The following is a 26,127-nucleotide window of genomic DNA, read 5'->3' on the forward strand; positions in this document are numbered from 1 at the left end:
GGTCACATCCTGAGCGCCATGTCTGCACAGGCGCGCGACGTATTTAATCGCTTCTGCGCATGCGCAAAGCGTGATTTAGTGCTTCTGCGCATGCGCGCAGGCCACAGACATGCCGAACCCGGAAGTAACCTGTTCCAGGACTTCCGGGTTTGGCACATCTGTATCCTGAAAAGACGCATCCTGAAGCGGACGTAACATGAGGTATGACTTTATAACACATTTTTTTGCATGTCGTTTTCACTAATGTGTGCATTTTTAGTAGACGAATTTTTGTACACTTATCTTGGTTGGAACTGTGTTGCAAAATTTGGAGAAGTCCATATTTTGAAGCATATTGTTTCAGGAAGTGCGAGTTAGGTAGATTTGCCTTTAAATGAGAACTAAATCGAATTGTTCTCCCATCCTTCCCCCTGCCTCCATCCCATGATTCATTTGTGGTGATTTTCTGGTTAGGGGCTGGAGGCAAAAGCTAGTGTTCTTTTGGCAAGGGAAAGTTAAAAAACAACAACCACCTAGAATGATCCTTGTATTATTTAGACTAGAATAATCCTAATATTATTTTTACCAGGTTTATTCAGTCTGGAGGATTCACACTGTTTTCCAATTACAGGAGCAAACATTACACACCACCATTTTATTCCGTGCCTGAGCCAAGTCTCAGTCAAAAAGATGCTCCAGATGAGATGCATCCTTGGTACATGTGTGCACACAGACACACTTACTGCATCTCCTCAGCTTTTGAATAACTTCTTTTAAAAATTGCATTTGCACCCTATTTCAGTTTACATATCACTGCATGGTTTGCACACATACTGAACGTATAACACAGTTACACACTAGGGAACTGTGGCTTTGTAACTGTTCACACCAGATGAACTTTTCCTTTTTTCCCCCAGCAGTCACGTGGGTTATTCATTACCTAGTTTGCCGATTGATTCATTGATTCAAACAATATGCAAACTGCCTTTCAGGGCAATTGCCTTTGCAAGGCAGCATTCAAAGTAATTGTGACACCCTGAAAATCTGCAGCAAAACTTCACCAAAACACAAAAATGAATTACAAAAAAACAAAAACAAAAAAACACCAGAACCCAGACTGGGGACTCTCCAAGGCTGGCAAGTGAAACAAAATTGTCAAGGTCACCCTCCCTGAAATCTGGGCCTGGGCTGAGCACTCAGAATTGAGTTCCAGAAGTTCTTCTAGAAATTCCACAGATCAAGATGGTAGAACTCCGAAACTGAACACTTAAAACTGCCGTGGAGATATCATTTTTTTAAAAAATGTGCCTCTCAGCTTGCAATTAACTAGCACCTCAGTGGGAGACATGTGTTAGACCTTCATTTTCTTTTATATGCATGCTTTTTTTTAAAAAAAAAGAATGCAAGGAACATTTTTTAAAAAAACAAATGCCATCGGCCATCTACAGCCTGAAATTCTGCTATAAACCAACATTCTGCTACTTTAATTCCAGGTTAACTTGTACAGACAGCCCATCGCTCAGCGATCTTCTACTCTGTAATCTCAGCAGCGCTGCTTATTATGTGGCCTGAGTCCAGCAATGTGCCAAAAAACATCTTTTAAAGTGACTGTTTAGCACACTAATAACACTGGTGCTTATCACCTATATACATTCATGCCGCTGTGCAAACATTAACTAATCAGCAGAAGCAAAAGCAATCAAAACGTCAGGTGCTCCCTGGCTAATGTCCTGCCTTGCACATCCATAATAACCAAGATATACTGTGTCTCTGGATTGTGGTAAGGAAAGGCGAGCGTCGCCTTAACTGGCACACATTTCTATGAACTATTATGCACTCCTGGGACTTCTGCTGGAGGAAGGGGAAGAAGAATCTGATCCAAGTCAGTACCCAGAGGTACAAGGGCTGCACTCCTTCCCTCCTGCTCTGGAATGCCAACAAGGGGAATGAAGAAGAGGAGAAGGAGGAGGAGGGGAGGAGGAGGAGGAGGGCTGTAGCTCTGTGGTAGAGCTTCTTCTTTGCATGGATAAAATCAGGCATCCCCAAACTGTGGCCCTCCAGATGTTTTGGCCTACAACTCCCATTATCCCTAGCTAAGAGGACCAGTGGTCAGGGATGATGGGAATTGTAGTCCAAAACATCTGGAGGGCCAAAGTTTGGGGATGCCTGGATAAGGTCCTAGGCTCAATTCCCCGCATCTCCAGGTAGGGCTAGGATTGTTCCGTGTGAACCCTGAAGAGATCCTGCCAATCACTGTTACTGAGTTAATGGGATAATGGTCTGAATCAGTATAAGGTAGATTCCTATATTCCCATAGAGAGGTAAAGCCCAAGGTATATCAAACTTCCCAACATTTCTCCAATGAAAATAGGGACGGCCAATTTAACAACAACAACAAAAACAAACAACAACGACAGCAACTTTACTATTTATACCCCACCCATTTGATTGGGGCTGGACCTACACTCACCCGTTAAACCTTATTCGAACAATATTCGAAATGTCGTTCTAAAACGTCAAGACCAGGCACCCCCAAACTTCGCCCCCCCAACTCTATCCCTTATGAGTGTTTAACCTATGAAATTCTTTTTAAAGGAAGCACTTGAAAAATTATACAGCGGCTTGTGTCTACAGCAGCCACGATCTTGGCAGTGGAACAGAGAAAACAGTAAACAGCATTTGCAGTTCGTTAAAGCCTTGTTGCTGAGCCAGCCTAGCGGCTACTGCGAGAACTATTCCTTGCTTTGTGTTTTTCAAACCATGATCATTATCCCTTTTTAATTCTGTGCAACATCAAAGCATTTTGGGACTAGCAGCTTTTAGCAAAAGTTTTACATTTTCTTCCCCACTCCTTTTCTTTCTTTCTTAGAGATCGCATGCGCTTGGGAACAAAACCGTGATTACAAAATAAACATAATTTCCACCCCCTTTCTGATGCTGCTAAACACCCATTTTGTAAGAAATAAAAATAAGAATTCATGGATGCCAACACAGTTTAAGATCTCGACAGTATAAGCTATTCCATTAATCCATTTGTTTTGAATTAATCTCCTGATAACAAGGAAGAAGGATGGAAGCAGGTAAACGGAAAGAAATGCTGTTAATTTCTCTAAGCCTGTAAATTAGTTATGGAAAGTCAGGTTGCTAGAAGGAAATTGTTACCTCACACAACAGGAAATTAAACCTCCCGTTTACCCAATAAAGCATCTGTAATGACAACAAAAAGAGAGGCAAGAATTGTTTCTGTCTTAAGCACCACCAAATGAAATGGAGACTTCCTGGATGTATGAAAGAAAGGAGATTTCAGAAATCATATTATCTCCATCTGAAAAAGAGAAAGCTTCCTCCCTATCTCATTGAAATGTAAGGAAATTTCAAGAAAGGAATAGTGAGATAGACTACAAAGAAACCAAAGTAAGGTATATTTATGGATATAACTGTGAAGGATTATAATACAAAGAGACAGTTCAGAGCCACAGATCGGGAAACGTCTAAGAATGAAAGCTTCTGTGTTTCTCCCCCCCTGTTGATTAAAGCCCATGCAAGAAATACAAACCACAACTGAAAAAAAGAAGGGGGGTGGGTGGGAAAAAAGTATGTGCTGCAGACAGGGGCAGAAAAAAGACAGCAAACTATGGGAGACTGCGGCTAGGTGAACATTTGCGTGGAAGAATTCGGAAGACCTGCTTTGCTTTTTGTTTTACTTTTGTCTATTTTAAAAAAAAAATAAAGAAAGAAAACAAAGATATTTATTTATTTATTTTAAAAAAGAAATAAAGAGCAACACTGCGTGAGCAGTACAGTTCAATCTATGCTCACTTTGTCTGTGCGCCATGTAGAACAGCGCTGCCAGCCTAAACTGGCACCTTCGCCAACCTACACATCTGTGCTGGCAAAACCTGGCATTTGGAATAATGCAACAAGGAAGCATTTCTGCTTGAGGTTGAGATAGAGTGGCAGAGCAGCCACCCTAAATTGTGGTCCGCCGGCAGCCCAGCATTTCGCACGTTCAAGTGTCAAAGGGACGTAATATCCAGACAGTGGTGCACTGAACCAGTACTACTGATCCCCCAAACTGCCTGGGGGGGGTGGGCACCAGTTCAGCAGTACGTGGGCTGTGTGAGAAATTCTCTGCGATATTAAAAGACCTAGCCCGATGTCTTCTAACGTCTGTCACATTTCGCTGAATGGTAAGAGGTTCCCAGGGCACAAGAGTGGTTTCTTTGGGATTGCTGGAGACTTATGGTGTATTGCAATACAATGGTACATTGGTTCTCGAACGTAATCCGTTCCGGAAGCCCGCTCGACTTCCAAAACGTTCGAAAATCAAGGCACAGCTTCGGATTGGCGCAGGGTCCCCGGAAACAAAATGTTCAAAAACTGGACATTGGCGTTCGGGAGCCGAAATGTTCAAGTACCAAGGCGTTTGAGAACCAAGGTTCCCCTGTATTTGAGTTTTGTTTCTAGATATACAGGATGATTACAGGGAGAGAGGCAGACAGCTTAAACCTTAAGCACTCTGACAAAGCAAATTGCCCCACATCAGAGCTGCAGAGATGCACCCTGCACCCCCAGATGCTGTTAGCCCCAGATGCTCTTAGCTTCCACTGATTCAAATCAGTCCTCTCTGTGTGTCCTACTTTATAGAGGTCCAAGTCCAGCTGCCATATAAAGAACCACCAGAAACACGAGCACCGTTGCCCACCCACAATTAGCAGTACCTGAACAGGCTGAGCAAGCACACAAACCAGAACAAGTGTTCCAGTTAAATTATTGTATTCTCCTTCCACTTTGAGGTCTTATAAGAAGGCCTGGATGGACTTTTTAATCTTTAGAGCACAGTGCCCGAGTGAATCAAGCGCTGAGTATCCTTGCACTCACCAGGTGTTGCAGTATCTGGCTCACCTGCATATGATGGGACGTGATGTTAAGTCCATCCGAATTCAAACACCGGCTATTTCCTTCTTCTGCAAGTCCTTGTATTCCAGGGACCCCTGCTCGAAATTTGTGGTCCGAAAGGCCTTCAAGGGCTGGGCCAGGCTTCAGCCTCCCAGAGCGCCAGGTAGAAGGCCAGTTCCTTTTGACATTCTTTGCGCTATGCGCAGTAAGCTGAGGCTAATTTGTTGGTCCACTTTTGAGGCGAGACTTTTTGCAGCAGCCTTTTCAATTGCTTTCTTTGGTGCACTGCGTGTGGGCGAAGTGGTGCTGGAGTCAGCATGGGACAAGGTTTCCAGGGGTTTACTTTTGCAAGACATTCAGTTTCTGATGCTGAGCTGGTGCTCACTCTTCGCAATTCGAAAACTGACCAGCTGGGCAGAGGTGCCTTGATGAGGCTGCCAGCCACTAACAAACCTGGTCCTTGTCCAGTCAAAGATGTCAGGAGATTCATATCTCTTCGCCCACCTGGGGATGGCCCCTTCCTGGTTCACGAGGATGGGTCTTTGCTCAATAGGCATCAATTTGCTGCAGTAATGTGTAAGGCAATCACAGCATGTGGCCCGTCGGCCAACGAGTTTGCACCTCATTTGTTTCGCATTGGGGCAGCTACTACTGCTGTGCACCGGGGGCTATCCGTTGACAGGATTAAGGGTCTGGGCCGTTGGAAATCTGAAGCATATCTGAAGGGGTTATGTTCAGAAATGGCGCTGAGGTGCAGTTGCTAACATTGTTTTGTTCATTCCTAGGTCTGCCTCCCATGCACGTCTGGATAGTGGGACACAGCATTGTCCACTGGGCCAGCAAGAGGGCAGCGGAGTCTGGATTTGGATTGAGGCTTGGGCTTCCAGGCCATGTGAGGATGTCCTGGATATCCAGACGAGGAATGTGTTGGGAGGAGCTTCTTCCAACGGTGCGGGCGAAGGTGTCTGTGGAAGGCACGCCTGCGGCAATGGTGGTGCAGCTGGGCGAGAATGACCTGCCGAAAGCTCCCGGCTTGTGCCTGCCAACCTGCATGTAGGAGGACTTGGAAGAGTTGAAGGCAGCTCTTCGTGGACTCAAAATATTCTGGTTGCAACTGCTGCCACAACGTGAATGGAGAAGGAATCGTTGCCCAGCCAGGAGGCACGTCCAGAGCGCAGTGGCCAAGAAGGTTTTGGCTTGGGGGGAGCGGTTATCTGTCACCCGGGGATTATCTCACGCAATGCGTCCCTTTACAGGCTTGATGGGGTTCATCTGTCTGTGACTGGGAATGATTTGTGGCTGACCTCTGTGTCAGCGGGGTTAAGGGATTGGTTACAGGGGTGAGTGGTTGACGGAGAGCGCTCACGCTCTGGTTCAGGTGATGGGGTGGCAGAACGCTCTGGCCATCCCTATGTGATGGGTATTCCAGGGACTCTTTGGTTGGTCAACCCTGAGAGGGGTTGTGCCCTGAGCCGGAGTCCAGGGGGACATCTGACTGGTGGACTGGCTTGACCCTGCCTTCTACTATGCCGGGTGTTTACCCAAGTCTGACCTATGGTGTGCCCTGGGTCAGCGCTACCTGCAAGGGTGCAGGGAGCTAGTCGAACCAGAGCCTATGCAACCACTTACTTGATTGTAATCAATAATGTTATGGCCTAAATTTTGCCAAAAACCAAACCAAATTTTTGAGTCTTGTCTGAATTTATTTGGGGGTGGTTAAAAGGTCTACACATGCAACAACAATTTTAATATTTATATGCTGTCCATCTAACTGGGTCTAGGTGGCTCCCAACAAAATATTAAAGACGCAATAAAACAGGCACCCCCAAACTTCGGCCCTCCAGATGTTTTGGACTACAGTTCCCATCTTCCCTAGGGATCATGGGAGTTGTAGGCCAAAACATCTGGAGGGCCGCAGTTTGGGGATGCCTGCAACAAAACATCAACCATTAAAAAATTCCCTGAACATGGCTGGACCATTCCAAGTTACCTTCCCTTTTCCCAACATTTATCTTCTAGCAAAAACAACAGAGGAGGATGGCGTGATGACAAAGGTCAGGGGGCTGCTTCTTAGGCCTTCATTATGCCCCCAAGCCTGACCAACAGCAAGTTCTAAGTTTAAAGTTCTCATACTGGGAATTGTGCATTGGCAGGGTTTCTGAGTCATTATAAGGACCTACAAATCTGCTGGATGTGGGGTGGGGTGCTGGGAACAGCAGAAAATTATTTTCAAACAGCTGAAAGGCTGCAATAACCACAGAATAAAATACAGCAGAGGTGGCTGTTTGGTGTCAATAGGATTCTTCTTTTGGGATACACAGCAGGAGATTTAGTTTAGGCTACAAAGAGAATCAGAATGACACAAATTGGATTTAGCTACCACTTTCATAGGAATTTATGGGAACAATAAAGCAGGTGGAGTCTTCCTTGATAGTTTTAGAGGATTGCAACAAGGGAGTTTCAAGGCAAAAGCCATATAAAACATACCCTTAGAAGCACAGAGTTCACCAGAAAACAATGGAAATATGTGCACGTCCTGAAGGAAATTGCAGGCATTTTGGTGAAGCATTTTTCTTGAAGACATTTATAGAATTTTGTCAAAGTGCCAGTCGCTGTGGGGGGACACTTTGCATAGGCAAAATGGTCTCCTGAATTCAGTCTCATTTCCCTCTCGTGCCCTAAGTTCAACAACTGCCATTCACACATTAAAACACATTGTTTTACGATGTCAGTATAAAACCGAGAAGTCATTGTTAACCTGACTAAAAGTGCAAACCTATAGATATCTACTCAGAAGCAAGTCTCATGGTTTAGAGTGGTTCTTATCCCCAGGTAAGTGCATATAGGATCGAAACCCAAGTTGTGTTATTTCAGAGGAGGGATGCCCACTGGGGAGGAGTGCAGTGAGAAGAAATGCCGTCATGTATCTGCAGCAGCACAACCGGACGCCCTCACCTGCCGCTGCTTCAACAAAACATGTCTCTCCCATATCGCTCTCTGCAGCCACAGCAGGCGCTGTAACTCTCTAATGGTTTGACTTCATCCCCAAAGGTGCACTCCTCCATCGTCTCCTGAGACGGACAGATGTGAACAACAACATGCATTGCTACGATGGGAAATGTTGGCCTGTAGCGGTATGAGGCAGAGGGCAGGGGGCTGGCCACATACCTGTCAGGACATAGTCTTCACTTGTTCCAGCTGCAAACATGGAATTTCATGTGCATAGAAAGATAGCTCCCATTAATAAATTCTACACCAGTTTGCATAAGAGTCTTTACAATTTTTGCAAAATGTATCTGAACAAAACAACAACCCTGCAAGGTTGGGAGATGATGGGATCTCGTTTCGTGGTGCCTCACTAAAAGCAGTTTTCATCGAACCAAGAGCTGTGCATTCAGTATTGTCGGTGTGACTCTGTGAAACTTTCTCCCAGCTGAGATGATGATGATGGTGATAATAATAATAATAATAATAATAATAAATTTTTGTTTATACCCCACCCTCCCCAGTCAAAACCGGGCTCAGGGCGGCTAAAACCAATAAAATTACAATAAGACATAAAAGAAAAGAAAACAATTAATTAAAATACAATATTAAAATTTAAAATTTAAAATGTAGTCCATAAATCCAAACCATGAGGGAGGAAAACACGGGGGTCAGACTGAATCCAACCCAAAGGTCAGGTGGAACAGCTCTGTCTTGCAGGCCCTGCGGAAAGATGACAAATCCCGCAGGGCCCTGGTCTCCTGTGAAAGAGTGTTCCACCAAGTCGGGGCCAGTACTGAAAAGGCCCTGGCCCTAGTAGAGGCCAATCTAGCCACCTTATGGCTCGAGATCTCCAGAATATTGTTGTTTGTGGACCTTAAGGTCCTCCGCGGGGCATTAGAAAGGGCCCTCCCTGCCCAACTTCAGACACTTGATGAAAAACTTTCTATTCAAGCAGGTATTTTAAGTAAGCCATGTTAGGCCTATTTTATGTTTTTGCCCGTGACTTTTTCCCATATGAAAACACCATATTAGCTGAATGATGCATTGCTTTATTGATTGCCCTGTTTGCTGCTTTGATGTCGTTCATGGTGAAATCAATATTGGAAATAAATAAATAACATTAATAAATGCTCTTCCACAATGGCGAGTCCCTTACCTTGTCTTCTATTGCATTGAAAAGTTTCAAAAGAAAAATACTGGAAAGAACATTTTTTTTGGGGGGGGGGGTTAGAAAAGAAAAGAAAAGGAAAAGAAAGAAAGAAATGTTCTCATTGGTGTGGACAAGCATGTAAAATTGTTTGAATCCCAGACCTTTTCCGTGAACTTTCCATAGCTGTAATGAATCTTACCAATCACGTTTCTTCAGAAGCACAGAACCTCGTGACATGTGAATCCTTAAAAAAAGAAATCCCAGTAGCCTAAGCTTTCATGGTTTAGTTTGACTGACTTCATATTTGGCTTCCTCGAGGTTTGCAGTGAAAACAGGTCTGCAGCGTTTGCAAAAGAGGACTTTTGCAAGGGGGGGGGGAGGTGACATCGGCCTCGTTAGGAAGCAGGGTTTTTTTTAAAGATGAGCTTTGCCAGAGCAGAGTGTTGAATTGTAAGAGCTGCATAGTGCAGCGACCTCTTCAGGAAGCTGAGATCAAGCAGAATCGCCTCCCAGGAAAATAACTCACACCAGTTCCGGCGAAATGGGAGGTGATCTCTCATGTTCCAGCAGGATAAACAGGCATAGCTTCAGAGGCATCTCTTTATACTGCTGCTTAGGGGGCAGGAAATGGAATGAGCATGTTATTTTCAAAACTTGTTCTGCAGTGTTTCATCACTGGAATGATCATTGGTCCTAATGATGCTAGGAAAACAGTCCACACACCCCACACACCCCACATTTCAAGTGATTGGCAGCAGCGCCAGTCTTGGCCCCGGCTGCATCAGAGAAGCCCTCACCCCACAGCTCATCCTGCCAGCTGCTGATGTAAGCAACAGACAGGAATGGGTCAACGCACAGAGGCAGACCCTGCTAGTGTCCCTATTTTTCAGGGGCAGTCCTGGATTTACGGAAGCCATCCCGGTTTCTCATTTGATCCCAGAATGGCCCGCTTTTCCTTAGGACGCCCCTATTTTCATTGGAGAAATGTTGGAGGGTATGGAATTATCCGACTCCCAAGCCAAAGGAGGTACAAGCTTTAGTACCTCTGAAGGCAACGTTTAATGTTTATTATATTTTTTAACACAGTGGCACCTTGGTTCTCAAACGCCTTGGTACTCAAATGCCTTGGTTCCCAAACGCCGAAAGCCCGGAAGTAAGTGTTCTGGTTTTCGAACGTTTTTCAGAAGCCAAACATCCGATGCGGCGGTCGGCTATTGTTTCCGGGGTACCTGCACCAATTAGAAGTTGCACCTTGGCTTTCGAACATTTCGGAAGTCAAAAAGGACTTCCGGAACGGATTAAGTGTGGCGCTTTTGTTTTTCTATTTATTTTGCATTTTTGTTTTTGAGGCTTTTTTGGTTAATTTGTTTTTGTTTTTGTGTGGAACCCAGTTCAGCTACTGATTGATTGGGGTGACTGAGGAAATAGGTAAAAGCCCCCCATCCAAACAATGACTATCATCAGTTCAAGTAAGAAAAAATAATAATTTAAATTTTTATCATCTGAAATACTGTCCTATTTATTTTATAATATAGTACATTGATTATTGCTTTCATTTTATGGATCAATGGTCTCGTTCATAACATTCATGTTAAATTGCTGTTTTGGGGTTGTTTTTAAAAGTCTGGAACGGATTAATCCATTTTGCAATACTTTTTATGGGAAAGTGTGCCTTGGTTTTGAAACGCTTTGGTTTTGGAACGGACTTCCAGAACAGATTAAGTTTGAGAACCAAGGTACCACTGTATGTTGGAATCCACCCTGAGTAGCTGGGACAACCCAGTCAGATGGGTGGGGTATAAATGTTGTTGTTGTTGTTGTTGTTGTTGTTAAATAGGATGTCCCTATTTTCATTGGAGAAATGGTGTAGTGTATACAAGAGCATTTCTCTAGTAATACAGGACCAGGACAACATGCTGGTCCCAGATACTCCATTTCTCCCATATTGATTTGGACCTGAAAACCTAAGCTAAAGTGTGGCTTTCTGGATAGTTATGTATCCAGTTGTGTACAGCAAGAGATGTAAGACGGCAGCCATTTCCATTCCAACCTACCTTCATCACAATCACCACTGTTTCTGTTCTGCTACAGTCCGATTGGGGCTTAGCAAGCCTCTCGATTACCTTGATTGAAAGATGTGGCATGCATAGAAATCTCCGACTTTAGAATGTAGTCCAGTGTACAAAAGTCAGAGTTGCATTTGTTGTTCCATCTTTTTTCACCTCTATCCTGACTTCTTATGCCTTTTATGCTGCCCACAATTGGGCATGTGGCTCCCAAAAGATGGTCCAAGAGAGAAGGCAGCTCTTGGGTTTAAAACAGTTTGGCACGCCTGACTTCTTCATTTCATGGGTCCAATACCAAAATATATTCTGCTGCATTATCCATGGTTTGTTTCCTGCTGCCTTTGATGTGGTGACACAGAATCATAGAGTTGGAAGGGACCACAAGGATTACCTTGTCCAACCCCCTGCAATGCAGGAATCTTTCGCCCCAACGTGGGGCTCGAACCCATGGCCCTGAGATTAAGAGTCCCAAAACATCTGGAGGGCCAAGTTTGGGGATGCCTGCTGTCCTACACAGGACACTGGCTTGATCTCAGCAGACTCTTATATACTTACGACAGTGAAGAGCCTTCTTTCCAACTCACTATTTCCACTTCATTCTTGATCTTCCATGTCATTTATCAACATCTTATTCTCTTCTTTCCTTGCTTAGTGCACGACATTATAATGAACGATTTCCATCTTTGCAAAATGTGTTACGGGACTAATGAAAACGGCTTCTGCATTAAGGCTGCTGGATTTCCCTTCTCTGCCTCACCGGCGGCAGCCCAAGTTCAGTGCCTTGAAATTCCCGCACCTCCTACTGCTCTTGGTGATATGCATTTTCAAAAATGGTTTGGGCAAATTGAGCTATTCGACTTGCCTCATGGGTTCCTACATACCCATGCAGATATCTGAGCATAATCATGTGTTAAATTTCTTCAGCTAATCACCCAAATGTCTAGTTCTGTGGGTGATGCGAGGACCTGAATAATCTTTTCTGATAGATTATTTTACAGGTGCGTGGCGATGGACAGGGAGAGACGAAATGAGTGTATTGTCAGGTGTGTGGCATGCTGCTAGGTAAGGTCTTCTTCACTTGCATTGGAAAGGCCCTCAGAATACTGTTCAGTTATACCACTGCCTGGTCACTGAGATTATCTGGAGAGGCCCTCCTTGTACTGCACATGATCCTGATATCTGCTTCGGAGCATAGGTGGTTTGCTTGTGTGTGGGGTGTGTGTGTGTGTGTGTGTGTGCATAGCTGCAATGCTAGCTTCCCAGCAACAGACTCGCTTCCACCTGTTGGGACAGTAGCAAGGACAAGGCAGTGGGGGAGGTCACACCCACTGTAAGGTGGGTCTCCAAATTCTTTTATTTTTTTATTTTTACAGTCATACCTCGACATCCGAACGCTTCAACTTCCGAAGGTTTCGACTTCCGAAGTCGGCAACCCCGGAAGTCTTTTCGCCGCGCGCTTCGACATCCAAAAACCTCGACTTATGAAGACGGCCGCGGAACGGATCGTCTTCATAAGTCGAGGTACCACTGTATTTTTATTAATTTACTCAATAAACAATCATTACATTGAAAAAGAAAAACACACACACAAAATAAAACAATTAAAACATTTATATTCGCTCTTAATGTTAATCCATATTTTGGGATTCATCGAATCCCCTGGCTTCCCTCCGCCCCCTCCCCTGGTTCCTTTGTTTTATTTTCATTTGTGCATGTCAACAAAAAGTCTTTATCTCTAATTGCTTCCTTATTTAAACATTCTCCATAAAATTACAAGTGGGTTGTTGTTGTTGTTGTTGTTGTTGTTTAAAAAAATCATGCTAATCTACTGTATTAACCTCCTTACATTGCTTTTGTATACATGCAATAAACATTTCTCATTCTTTTTTTTATATTTGTTGTTGTCTTGGTTTCTAAGTTTCCTAGTTAATTTAGCCACTTCCGCATATTCCACTAGCTTAATTTGCCAATCTTCTTTAGTAGGGACTTCTCTTCCGGGTCTCCAAATTCTTAAGGAGGCTGAAAAACCATCAAAGGCAGAAGACAAACTCCAGCTCCTGATATGTTTCAAATAACAACTTTTATTAAGAGAGGCAAACAGACAGACAGACAGACAGACAGACAGACAGGATATTCTTCTTAATACAAACTCCTTGGGACAAATTTCTGTGATGAAGCACAGCTTAGCAGGTGCAAAATCACCTCCACCCAAATACTGACTTCTTTCCAATTCATCTTTTTGCATTGTCACAAACGCTTTCCAAGCTGTATCATGATTTTTCTCAAGCAAGTTGCTTGCGAATGGTCGAGGATGCTCAATGAATGTCTCTTTATAGGAGCCAATTGTCAAGAGCAAGGATAGGGAACCTCAGGCTTTTTTGGGGGGAGCGTGAGTCTCAAATGCTGCCCTCTATATGGACCCCCCCCCCGGTTGGAATATGTCCTTGAACTCTGATAATGTTTCTTGCTTGCCTGGATAGAGGATGGGTGGTTGGGTTTGCGCATGCAGATCCACACATGTGTGTTTAGAAGCTAGCCTAGCGTGGTGCTTCAACTACTTCTGGCCCTGACCTTGCCCAGCAGCGACATGTGACTCACAGCATAGTATGCAACCTTTGGGCTGGACAATGTGCCCCATCCAGGGCCGGATTTAGGTTTGATGAGGCCCTTAGCAACTGAAGGTAATGGGGCCCTTTATATGTCCAGCTGTCCTTTGTCAACAACAAATTGTCGCTGTTTTTTTGCGTTGAATATATGCTATACGATAATTTATGGACCTAATAGGTATCTAAAGCCACTTGCACATGTTGCCATGCCACCAGTCCATATAGAATGTAGGCACCCTATATATATAGAAATGAGCAAATTTCAAAGGATACCTCTATTTCAGCTCATGTATTGTTTTGGAAAGCGTGGCTTTAGTAGATTTGGCTTTAAATGCATACAGAATCAAATTTCTCACCCCATCCCATCCCCAGTGCTGGCTTAGATGGGCCCTTGGCCTGATCCAGAAGGCACATCTTCTCTTCTTAACATACCAGCAGACCAAAGTTTGAAGTATCCAGAATTACTGGACTCTCCAACATCAAATATAAAGCATCCCTAGTCCCTGCAGAAAATATACTGTATATCCCTTATGATTTATACCACTTAGGAATTTGACCTCCAATTTTCACTCTCATAACTCTAGTAAATGTTATTAGTGCATTTTAAAAATCTAGTCAGTTCATGATGCATTCTCTTCCAGCATGAACAGTAAATAACAATCCCAAGAATGCAAGAACTGAGGATTATTTATGCCTACAAGTTTACCAATTAATTTTACATTTAGTATAAATATCTGAAAAATACTTAGCAGCATGACTAAGTTAGCTACCAGAAATGATTTATGAACCCCTGGAAGTCTTTATAAAAATCTATACAGCTTTCTGTTTATTTTATTAATAATGAAGTGACAAATAATTCTTTTAATTTGGTATTCGGCTTTGCTTATTAATTGCCTCCCGAAGTGATGTTTAAGTAGAAAACCAAACTGCAAATCAGACAGTTTGTCTGAAACCATAAATTCAGCGTTGTTGGAGGAGTGGGAGGGGGGGAGGAGAGGAGAAGATTAAACTGGGAGCTGGGAATCTTTCTGTCTGATCAGACAAAGCCTTCCCCCCAGTGGCATCTTATCACTGAAATAATTCTGCCTCAAGGAGCCAAATAATAGTGAGATAGCAGCAATAGTGAGATATCTAATCTGCATGTAATGGGATGGTGCCCAGACATCCTTATTGCAAGAACTTGCTCTCTGTTTTTCAAGAGGGCAGAACAAGAGCCAATGGGTGGGAATTGCAAGGAAGCAGATTTTGTTGGAATATTGGGTGAAATTTCCTTACCACAACTGCATGCAGAGATTGAAGCAAACAGTTTTATTGAACAAGGCTAGTTATGCTGCAGTAGAGACTAAGGTTGTAGTTCTATGAGTAGTTGCTTTGGAAGACGATCATCAGGCATCCGTACAACATGACCAGCCCAACGAAGTTGATGTTGAAGAATCATTGCTTCAACACTGGTGATCTTTGCTTCTTCCAGTACACTGGTATTAGTTTGCCTGTCTTCCCAAGACTGTGTGAAGGCAAATCTAAAGAAATGTAGTATAAACACCAACAATTGGTAAACACTTGCCTGTGAGAGCTCCAACTGGAGAACAGCCTTTACTAAAGGTGTCATAGGCTTTGAAGACACTCAACTCAGGACGCAACGGAGAAAAATGTGCTAAGAGGAAGGCGCGCTTGGCAAATCCACACCGTGATCAACTCCCACCTGGAAACCAATGTCCCCGCTGTGGAAGGACGTGTGGATCCAGAATGGGCCTCCAGAGTCACTTATGGACTCATTGTTAAAACCGTATTTATGGAAGACAATCTTACTCAGCTACAAGTGATCACCAAAGAAGAAGAAGAGAAGAGGTTCTATGCATGTATAGGCATTTGGAAGTAAGTCTTATTGTGGCTTCTGAGAAACTCTATATAGGATTATACAGCATGAGGTTTCTTTTATCCATTCCTTCCAAGGCAGATTCACAAACAAATGCCAGTTGGAATGCTTATAATTTCTATATCCAATGACAACCATGATGACTGCTATTAAGAATCAGTTGTAAGTGCTCCCTGCCACACACACCAGTTCCCAGCTTCCCAATCAAGCTCCAGGATTCATTTTGTCGCTCCCAAGACCAAATTCATCGAATCGCAACTGTGCGTCTGATTGCTCCTTATCAGAACATTCAAAGAGCACTAATGCCCTCTATGTGCTATTCTTATAATATTCAGTGTCTGAGGAAGACATATTGAATGAGATGTGAATAGCTAACTCAGAACATTGGTCGGTCTCAGAGATGGGGAACCAGTGGCTTTCCAGGCATGGTTTGAGAACAACTCTCAACGTCTCTGACCAATGGTCATAATGGCTGGGGGTGATGGGAGTTGTAGTCCAAGATAATTTGGAGGACACCAGGATTGGAGCTGGGCAATCTATCTTCAAAACAAGCCCTTCTCCTGAGGAATGGTCCCTTCCTGTTCCCATTCCCTGCTTTTACACAAGAGCTAAGCTACACACATGGTGTTGAACATACTGTTGTAAATTGTTGGAATAAGAAGGGAAGGAGAGCCCTGTTGGATCAGAGCAAAAGCCCATCTAGACAAGCATCCTGTTCTCACAATGGCCAACCATATGCTTATGGGAAGTGTGCAAGCAGGACCCAAGTAAAAGAAAAACACTTCCCTCTTACCATTTCGAGCAACTGGTATTCAGAGGCAATACTGCCTTTCACCATGGAAGCAGAGTATCGCCATCATGGCGAGCAGCCATTGGTAGCTTTTACCTCCATTAATGTCACTGCAAATAGCAGCCGTATGTCATCAAGAGTGTAGGGTGTGATCAGCTGTGTGTGATGTGTGTGATCAGAATTTCAGAACAGGAGTATAAATGGCAGTTTGGGGAGGATTTTATTGTGTGGCGATACCCCGATCCTTCCCAGAGTAAATAAAGACACAGGACACATTGCATAAGGTTAATGGGTGTGAAAAGGCTACAACTTTATTGATTACGGATGTTGAGAGGTATTGGCTTAGGCATTGGATCTAACCGTCTATATCCGACTCCAGCTCGCTCTGCTGGCAGTCTGTGAAGGGTTAACCACCGTTGGGTGAGCCCTGCGTTGCAGATCAACTAGGAACTCACCCTGGGGCCACCACTAGGGGGCGTGCCTTAGGCCCTCACCTACCACGGCTTCGGACATGGCCACGCCCCTGGACTCCTTAAGGGAGTACCCTTCGGCATTTGGGGGGAGGTTATGGCAGCAACCTCCCCACCCACCTGCAACCTTTCAGAAATAATTCAATACCTACCACCAAAAACCAAAGTTGTGACAAGTTGCTACGAGGTAGGCGAAAACCACCAGGCCAGAGCCAATTCGCCAAGTGGGAACATTCCTACCAGGTCCCTCAACGGTGACCAACCGAGGTCCATAGCAATGTCAAAAAGGGGAGCCCTGCCTAAAGGGAGGGTGGGCGGGAAAAATGAAGTGGCTGGGGGTGAGGTAAGAGAGGCTGAATCCCGGCCGCGTACTTGCTTAAATCAGCAAGCCACGCCCCCTTGGAGCGTCCAGATTGGACGCACCAAGGGAGCGCCACGTCCGGGAGCCAGCCAATGGGCTGGGAGGATGGCAGCCATCCCCCCAGCACGTGTGAGGGCTCGTGGTGCCCACAATCTCCCCTCCTCCTATGGCGGAAGGGACTTTGCAACAGAAGCATGGAAGGAAAAAGTAAAAATCCCATCCTGATCTAAGTTAGTCCCAGAATCCTGCATTTTATAAAACTTGGGTTAAGGAAATGGCCAAAGCAAAGTTATTTAACAGAAGAACTTTTTTATTTTATTTTAAAGAACCTACGTCAGATTTGTTTCTCCAGATCAACAGGCATTACTCACAGTACTCACAGGAAACCTGGAAGCATTTCTTGCTTTGAAAAGATCTACAGGTGTTACAGACAGTCCCCACAGTTGCAAATAAAGATTAAGCATTTGGGGGCAGAGGGAGACATGGAAGATTTATTACTGACTGCAAAATGAAATTGTCTGCTGGGCTCCTTTAGGGGAAAAAGTTTCCTTAGACAAACAAAAAGTCTATGCATAATCTGATTAATCTTGTGATGAAGCTGAATAACAAAACCAATAATAAAAAAGTAAACAATCTGCATCCTCCTGTACTGCAAATAATTTCCAGATGCTTACATTTCTCTTCCAAGCCCAATCTAGGGGGTGGGCAGCTGTAGTCCCCACTAAAAAACTTGCCCCAAAAGGAAAAGCACAGTTCTGTTTCCCCTCTCACCCATCAATGAATCCAAATGTAATTGCTTCCTTCCCCCTCTTTTTATCTCTCACGTTGGACTATCCCCAACACCCTTGTGGCCAAGAAGAAGAACAGAGACTCTACATCCGGTGTCAACGTTGTAGCCAGCAAGTGACATTTACAGGTAATGTCATCGCATTGTGTAAAGATCCCAACACCTATCTTCTTAAGTGGATGGAAGTACACGGTGTAAGGAATACAGAAGTGTTGTGCATTTGGCATCTGGTTCGCCACTGTGGGAGAGGGGGGCGGGGGGAGCACACTGCCCCCCGGCAGCGCGATCCTGGTGGGGTGCCATCATGGTTGCCCCCCTCCCGCACTGGGCATCATGCCCCCAGGACACGTGCCACGCCCCCGGGACGTGGTCTGATTCATCAGGTGGGTTTGGGGGGGCGTTTAAAAGTAGTGAAATGACATGTGCCCTCATAGTATGCTAAGTATGGGTGAAGTAAGGATTCTAATCTATTCAAAATCAGGTTTTGGCTTATGGAGATGTGGCCAAATGGTCATTCTTAAGAAGTGGGAATGTATTTGGTGACCTTCAATCCTAGAGGTTTTTTTTTTAATCCTTAATTTGGAGATTTAAAAGATAATCTCAAAAAAAGAGAGGATGTGATTAAAACAAACCCATTTCTGCTTAAAATATGTTTTCCCTTTTGCCTATATTGCAAAATAAGAAAACAACAACAACATGAAATTAAGAAGAGGCTCACATTTTTAAAAAATAGACAAAAATAATGATGGGCATTATTTGGTTTCGAATATGAAAAATAATAATCATTGGGGGAAATACAAGCTCTTAATCCATGTGCATTTTGAAATGCTACTTTTGTGATGACAGTAAAAATGGATGCATTCTTTGTACAGAAGAAAAGAGAGTTTTATGTCATGTCAGTCATACTCAGCGTAGATCCACTGAAATTATTATTGAACAGGAATAATTTGGGTCCATAAATTTCAGTGGATCTATTCTGAGTACAAATACAGGCCCCCTAACTCCAAAATGTGGTAAACATCTAGATAATAATGAAATGCGTTATTAATTCGGATAGAAAATTAAAAGTCTCAAATGCTTATAATAAAAAGAAGAAGACCTACGACTTGTACCACCATCAGCTGGAGAACCATAGTAGAACTGATATCCAGAACTGATGATCACAAACTGATTGTTATTAGGGCTGGCGCCTCTGCCTCCCCCCCCCCCTGAGTAACATCAAAGCAAGAGAAAGACCATCCTGGTCCTGTCCATCATCCAGAGAAGATGCAGCTGCAGAAAGCTCAACCCCCCATCTGAAATGGCACTCCGCTCTAATGAGGAGTTTGCCATGGGATGGTGGAAGTATCTGTAAAGGATGCACTTGGCCGAAAGCGTAAGAGCCATCAATTGCTATTCAAGCAGAAACAGCAGTGTGTGGAAGCAGCACCTGTGGTGTCATGGCTCTGTGAGTCTTTGCAGGAAGCTTCACCAGCAACGAACAAGGTCAGGATGGAAGGCACGCCTCTTGTCTCAGCACATAGAGATAAAGCAGAAATGCTGAAAGGGAGATGTGAAGGAGGAGATTAGAAAGAAGGAGAGGGATTATTGGGACCAGGGGCATCTTGCCCATAGAGGCAAGTGGTGCAGGGCGCCAGGGAAGAGGCGGAGGCTGGGCGCAGCACCTCCCAGCATCAGTTCGCTGCCCTCGCCCGCCTCGCTGAAGCAGTGCTGCGCCCGGAGCCTCTGCCTCTTCCCCGCCGGAGGAGCCGCCTTCCAGCCACTGCCCGCCTCCTCCAGTCCTGCAAAGCTGCCCGCAGCACCGTAAAAAGGTCGGCAACTCTGGGAAACGGGGGGGGGGGGTGCCGGAGGGATCTTTGCACCACGGCACCAGATATACTTAAGACGGCCCTGGTTGGGACACACTCCATACTGCTTGTGGAGCGAGCAATTTAGGGAAACGGAGATAAGAGGGTTATGCTCTCCAATGTTGTTGTTTAGTCGTTTAGTCGTGTCCGACTCTTCGTGACCCCTTGGACCAGAGCACTCCAGGCACTCCTGTCTTGCACTGCCTCCCGCATTTTGGTCAGACTCATGTTTGTAGCTTCAAGAACACCACCCAAAGTAAAGAGATAGGAGAAAAGGGATTTGGAGGGAGAAGCCCTCACACTGAGAGCAAATGATAAGGGATCAAGAGACAGACATTGTGTGTTTTTCTTTCTCTTTTAATATCATCTTTTGCCTCTTTCCCATTCTTTGCTGAACTTGACACTCAAATAAACAAATAAACAAATAAACTTGTCACCCAGTGGTTTTGCTCTACAACAGTGGTTAACCAGTAGACAGTTGAATGGGGCTCTGCCGACTCTATGATTCTCTCATTTCTCAGATCTGATCTATGTCCCTGTAATTAAAATGGGGGTTCAAGTCCGAATTCACACTGCATTACCTGCAGAGTTAAAATGGAGGCTACGGAAGAAACCTCAGAGCGTGTGAAAGAGAGTGGAGTTTTTTCAAAGGGGAGCGCTGGCAGAAGACTGCAGCCTGTTTTATATGAACTGCATACGGTTTCTCTTTCTTAGTAAATGTAGTAATAAAGGTTCATTGATTAAAAGAAATTGGCTCTATTGCTCATAATAGCATCTCATTGATTGAAAAGCATTGCCTGTAATGGTTTCCTCCAAAGCAGCATCTGTTATGTATTAACCTTTCAGCCTTCAGAATCATGGGATATGAATTTCTTGCTCAAACTACTGGTCAGATGACCCATCCATGACATTTAATAAATTGCACCTCCTGCACATAGATTCAGGGTTTCATAAAAACAGGGAGAAAGCACATTAGGAAAACAGCACATTTTTCACGATGTCTGATACAGCTGAATCCTTTATGTTAAAAAACAAAAATGGGCAAAGCCAGGGATAGCCATCATTTTCATTAAACCTTCCTAGCAAAAAATTCAGAGTGAAATTTCAAGTTAATAAAAGCATACCCCATAAGAGTAAAGCATAATGTAATGATTTGATTCAACTGAGAATGAGAAAAAAAATTGACCGTCTCTATGATTTGGGCCTTGAAAGGTAATGATGGCAAAAGCTTCAGGCCTTATATCTGTACCTGTTTCAACACTGTCATCATTCAGCCCATCATCACCTGAAGTAATTGACCACAAGTCATTGACCACAAGTCACCCATGCTCAAGTGGAACCTGCTGCCCCACAGCTGTTTTGGACTACAACTCTGAATAGCCCTAGTAACCATTCTGCTAAGGCTATGAGAGTGGTTGTCCAAAAATATATTGAGGATATCAGGTTGGGAAAGGCTGTACCAGAGCATGAATTGCCGTACGTGTTGGCAATTGAAAAACTCAGATCGGGTAAGGCTGCTTTAGTAACATCCACTTCTAGAGTAATTTACCCGAAGAGTGCTTGGATGCTCCCATTCATCCAGAACATGGCAGCAGAACCACCATGGCCTTCAGCTCTCTATACTGGACACACAGGCCAAACCCTACGCCAATGAATAAATTGACATAAATCTGACATCAGGAATCATAAGACAGAGAAGCCAGTAGGAGAACACTTCAATCTCCCAGGATATTCAATACAGGATCTCAAAGCAGCTGTCTTATTGCAAAAGAATTTCAGAAATGGACTTGAAATAGAAGTTGCTGAATTAAAAACTTATTACTAAACTGAAAACTATGGAGAGACCTGGTCTGAATAGAGATATTGGATTCTTGTCTCATTGCACATCTCCATATTATCCCATGCTTTTTCCTGTAAGACTAATTGCAGTCATTAACAGTCGTCAACAGGTTTACCATACCCATTGAGTCAATCACCCATCTCCTACTACCCTTCTGAGAAAAACCCCACCCCACCCTCTCCCTATATATAAGGGTCTGTTGACTTCTGTTTCAGTGTATTTGAAGAAGTGTGCGTGAACACACGAAAGCTTATACCCAAAACAAACTTAGTTGGTCTCTAAAGTGCTACTGGACAAAAAAATTTTTTAAAAAATGTCAGCTGTGTCAGACCAGCACGGCTACCTACCTGAACCTACAAAAAGGGTTGCCATATTTCAAAAAGTAAAAACCAGGAAACCACCAAAACTGATGAGCTATTTTAAAGGAAACTCCTTTAATAAACCAGACATATGGCAGTCCTAACCTACTATCCAATCCCCATTTCTGCAATGTTCTCAGAGCAGCGGGAGATGTGCATGCACATCCATGCGCAAACACCTGAAGAAACCCTATTATTATTTGTGGAATCCTATATTTTCTGTGATCGGTATACAAGGAGCAATCAAAACTTCACTGCTGGAGGGATTAGGATCAATTCCTGTCCATGGGGAGACTGCTAGACCATCTTTAGGCATGCCACCAATTTCCGAGGCCCCCCACAAGAGAGATGGTGTTGTTACGGCTGCATGTGACCGTGTGGTCTTATTGCCATCCCTGGCATGTGCCTTGAATGAATATCTTCCTAGCATGAAGGTCCCATGGGGTCCAGGTGATCAGAGGGACGGGGAAAGCAGAAATGACTGTGGTAATACACCTTTTCCTTTCGAATAAGCAAGACTCGGCTGAGAGAGAGCACAGACTGTGGTTTATTTCCCCGAGACAAGTGTTTATTATCAAGGGAAAGTCCTGAGAGAATTCTAGGTTATGAAAGTTTGTCCCTGGTTTATTAGTGTTTCCTGTTATGGTTGACTCCTTTATTACACCTCTCTTCCGCAGTTCCCAGAATGGAACGTGAAGCTCATCGTTTGGAGTACATGCCGAGCATCCCTTTGTGTTTATTATTTTCACCTGATTATTCGGAGACAGCCGCACTACCTAGAAGGATTAATCACATACTGCCATGTCCCAGAGCACTGTGAGCAACGCTCCTCCAAACAAGGCAGCCCTGAAATGAAAACTCTCTTCAGGATGATCTGGCCTTTTCCATTTCAGTTTTCCTTCATCCTAAATTACTCTGCTGGGATTAAGATTTAAGCGTATGGAAAGTACAGGAATCGTACAGGTGGATGTCTCTCCCAGTCCCCAGCATGTTACCAAGAAACCGCTATTGGTTAAGGTTAAACCACAGATAACCCCCCTCCCAAGAACCCTTGGAACTGTAGTTTGTCAAGGGGGCTGGGAACTGTAGCTCTGCGATGGGTAAACTAGGATTCTTTGGGGACAGGGTTGTGTGTGCTTCAAATGTACGGGGTATAGGCGAAGGAAGCTGCTCACCTACTGCCAAGTCAGGTCACCTGAACCCTGAATTGAGGGACCAGCTCAGTTGAGATCATCTGCAGGAGCATTGCTGGCCATTCCCTGAGTTGGTGAGGCTCACGTTATGCCAACGATAACCAGAGCCTACAGTGTCCTTGGCCCAGTCTTGTGGCCAACAGAGATTCAGCAGATGCCCTTCTGCTTTAACTTTCAAATGCCTGCTGAAAAGTTTCCTATTCTGTTAGGCCTATACAGGCAATTAAGAACACATTTTCCACTTAGGGTTAATTGATGTCTGTTTTAAGGGGTTTTTTAAAATTTGTTTTTACTCTATGGTTTTATGCAGTTTGGTTTGTAAATTGCTTTAATACTGTTTTATGAAATGGTGGTATATACTGTATTTTTCCGTCTATAAGACACCCCCATGTATAAAAGGTAAAGGTAAAGGGGCCCCTGACAGCTAAGTCCAGTCACAGACAACTCTGGGGTTGCGGCGCTCTTCTCGCTTTACAGGCCGAGGGAGCCGGCGTTTGTCCGCAGACAGTTTTTCTGGGTCATGTGGTCAGCATGACTAAGCCGCTTCTGGTGCAACGGAACACCGAAACCAGAGCAGCACATGGAAATGCCATTTGCCTTCCCACCGGAGCGGTACCTATTTATCTACTTACCCTGGCATGCTTTCGAACTGCTAGGCTGACAGGAGCTGGGACTGAGCAATGGGAGCTCACCCCGTCGCGGGGATTCGAACTGCTGACCTTCTGATCGGCAAGCCCAAGAGGCTCAGTATTTTTGGGAACTCAGATTTAAGAAAATGTGTGTGTGTGTGTGGGGAGATATACCATGTATAAGACGCCCCCCAATTTTTGACATTATTTTTAGGGGGAAAACCTAGTCTTATACATGGTAAATTACGGTATATGTATATATAAAGGATACCAGCTGACTTTATAAAAAATACACAGAAATTCATTTGCATACAGTGGTACCTCGGGTTACAAACGCTTCAGGTTACAAACACTTCAGGTTACAGACTCCTCTAACCCAGAAATAATACCTCAGGTTAAGAACTTTGCTTCAGGATGAGAACAGAAATCGTGCTCCGGTGGCATGGCAGCAGCAGGAGGCCCCATTAGCTAAAGTGGTGCTTCAGGATAAGAACAGTTTCAGGTTAAGAACGGACCTCTGGAACAAATTAAGTTCTTAACTAGAGGTACCACTATACTATGGAATGGGAACCATTCGAGCCAACTCCTAGGGGCTAAGATTCCTTCACACACGCCCCCCTCCCCTATAAATATTTGAGGGGGCCAGACCCCCCAAAGTTGATGGACATTGGCTTTCAAATGGTGTGCATGTGCTGTGTCTTGTGATCAATTATCCAGGGCTGGACTCATCTGCCCTCCCCCAATATTTTATTCAAGTTGGCACCCCTGTAACCCATGGTATTCAGATCTGGTTAGTCTCCCCATTTCAACCAGCTCAATTATTCTTTTCCCACCATCCCTTCTTTAAATAACTCAATCTAACATATGAGACACAGTTTACACTCCTCCCAACATCCTCTTTGCTTCTCTCCCTTCACAAACCTTTTTCTGACTCTGCCACTGGCATTCCTTTCATGCAATCACACACTCCCCTTAACCCATTTCAAAAAAACTGCACACTCCCCGGACTCATTTAACTAAACCCCAAAGACTGTTTCTAGCTTTTTCATCCAATGTTTTGGGTTCTTCTTTGCTTGTTTATCTATTTTGACATTTAAACACAGATTGGCATGAGAGTCTTATGGCAATTTCAGACCGATTTCATTCTGTGCATGAGACAGAAACATGTGATCAAAAGAAATGGAGATGTGCCAAGTCCGAAAGAGTTTGGATGCTCAAATCATACTAAAAACAGCTTGTCATTTGTATGGCTGTAAATTGCATGTTGGGAAACAGATGGTCAGGACTCGGGCAGCAATTTCGGCATTGGTAATCTTGGGGTGGGGGAGTGAGCAGTTTGTGCCTACAAACTTGTAAATGTTTTGTAGGAGTTTTATAAATGATGCATAGATATTTCCAAGTTTGTCCTCCGAACAGTATTTCACTAAAAACAAGCAGCAACTGAGGTGGAGGAACCACAGAGGGACACCAAGCTTGCAGTAGGGTAAAAGGTAAAAAAGGTAAAGGACCCCTGGATGGCTAAGTCCAGTGAAAGGCGACTATGCTGTTGTGGCGCTCATCTTGCTTCAGGCCGAGGGAGCCAACATTTGTCCACAGATAGCTTTCCGGGTCATGTGGCCAGCATGACTAAACTGTTTCTGGCATAACAGGACACTGTGACGGAAACCAGAGCTCACGGAAATGCTGTTTACCTTCCTGCTGCAGCGGTGCCTATTTACTTGCACTGGTGTGCTTTCAAACTGCTAGGTTGGCAGGAGCTGGGACAGAGCAACAGGAGCTCACCCCATCGTGGGGATTCGAACAGCTGACCTTATGATCGGCAAGCCCAAGAGGCTCAGTGGTTTAGACCACAGTGCCACACGCGTCCCTACTTGAGTAGGAGGCAAATAGGAAATGACTAGATCTTGGAAAGTGCTGGGCTCTCCTTCTTTGGAGGTTTTTAAACAGAGGTTGGACAACCATCTGTTGGAGATTCTTTACCTATGATTCCTGCATTGTGGGGGGGTTGGACTAGGTGACTCTAGGGGTCCCTCCAATTCTACAGTTCTGTGGTTCTATGTTTCTGGCCTGTGATGAAGTTTCTCAAATAGGTTTCACACCAGCAAATAACACACCATCAATCATGTGCTAGGCTTGGAAGTAGAGAGCAAACATAGGCAGCTGCCGAATACGAAGTCAGAGTTGAAGTCCATCTAGCTCAGTATTGTCAATACCAACCGGGAGTACCTAACCATTATCTCCGATAAGAGGCTTTCCCAGACCTAACTGGAGTAGGATGTATGAAGAC

This window comes from Zootoca vivipara, chromosome 12 (assembly GCF_963506605.1).
Source record: "Zootoca vivipara chromosome 12, rZooViv1.1, whole genome shotgun sequence".
Lineage (NCBI taxonomy): Eukaryota > Metazoa > Chordata > Lepidosauria > Squamata > Lacertidae > Zootoca > Zootoca vivipara.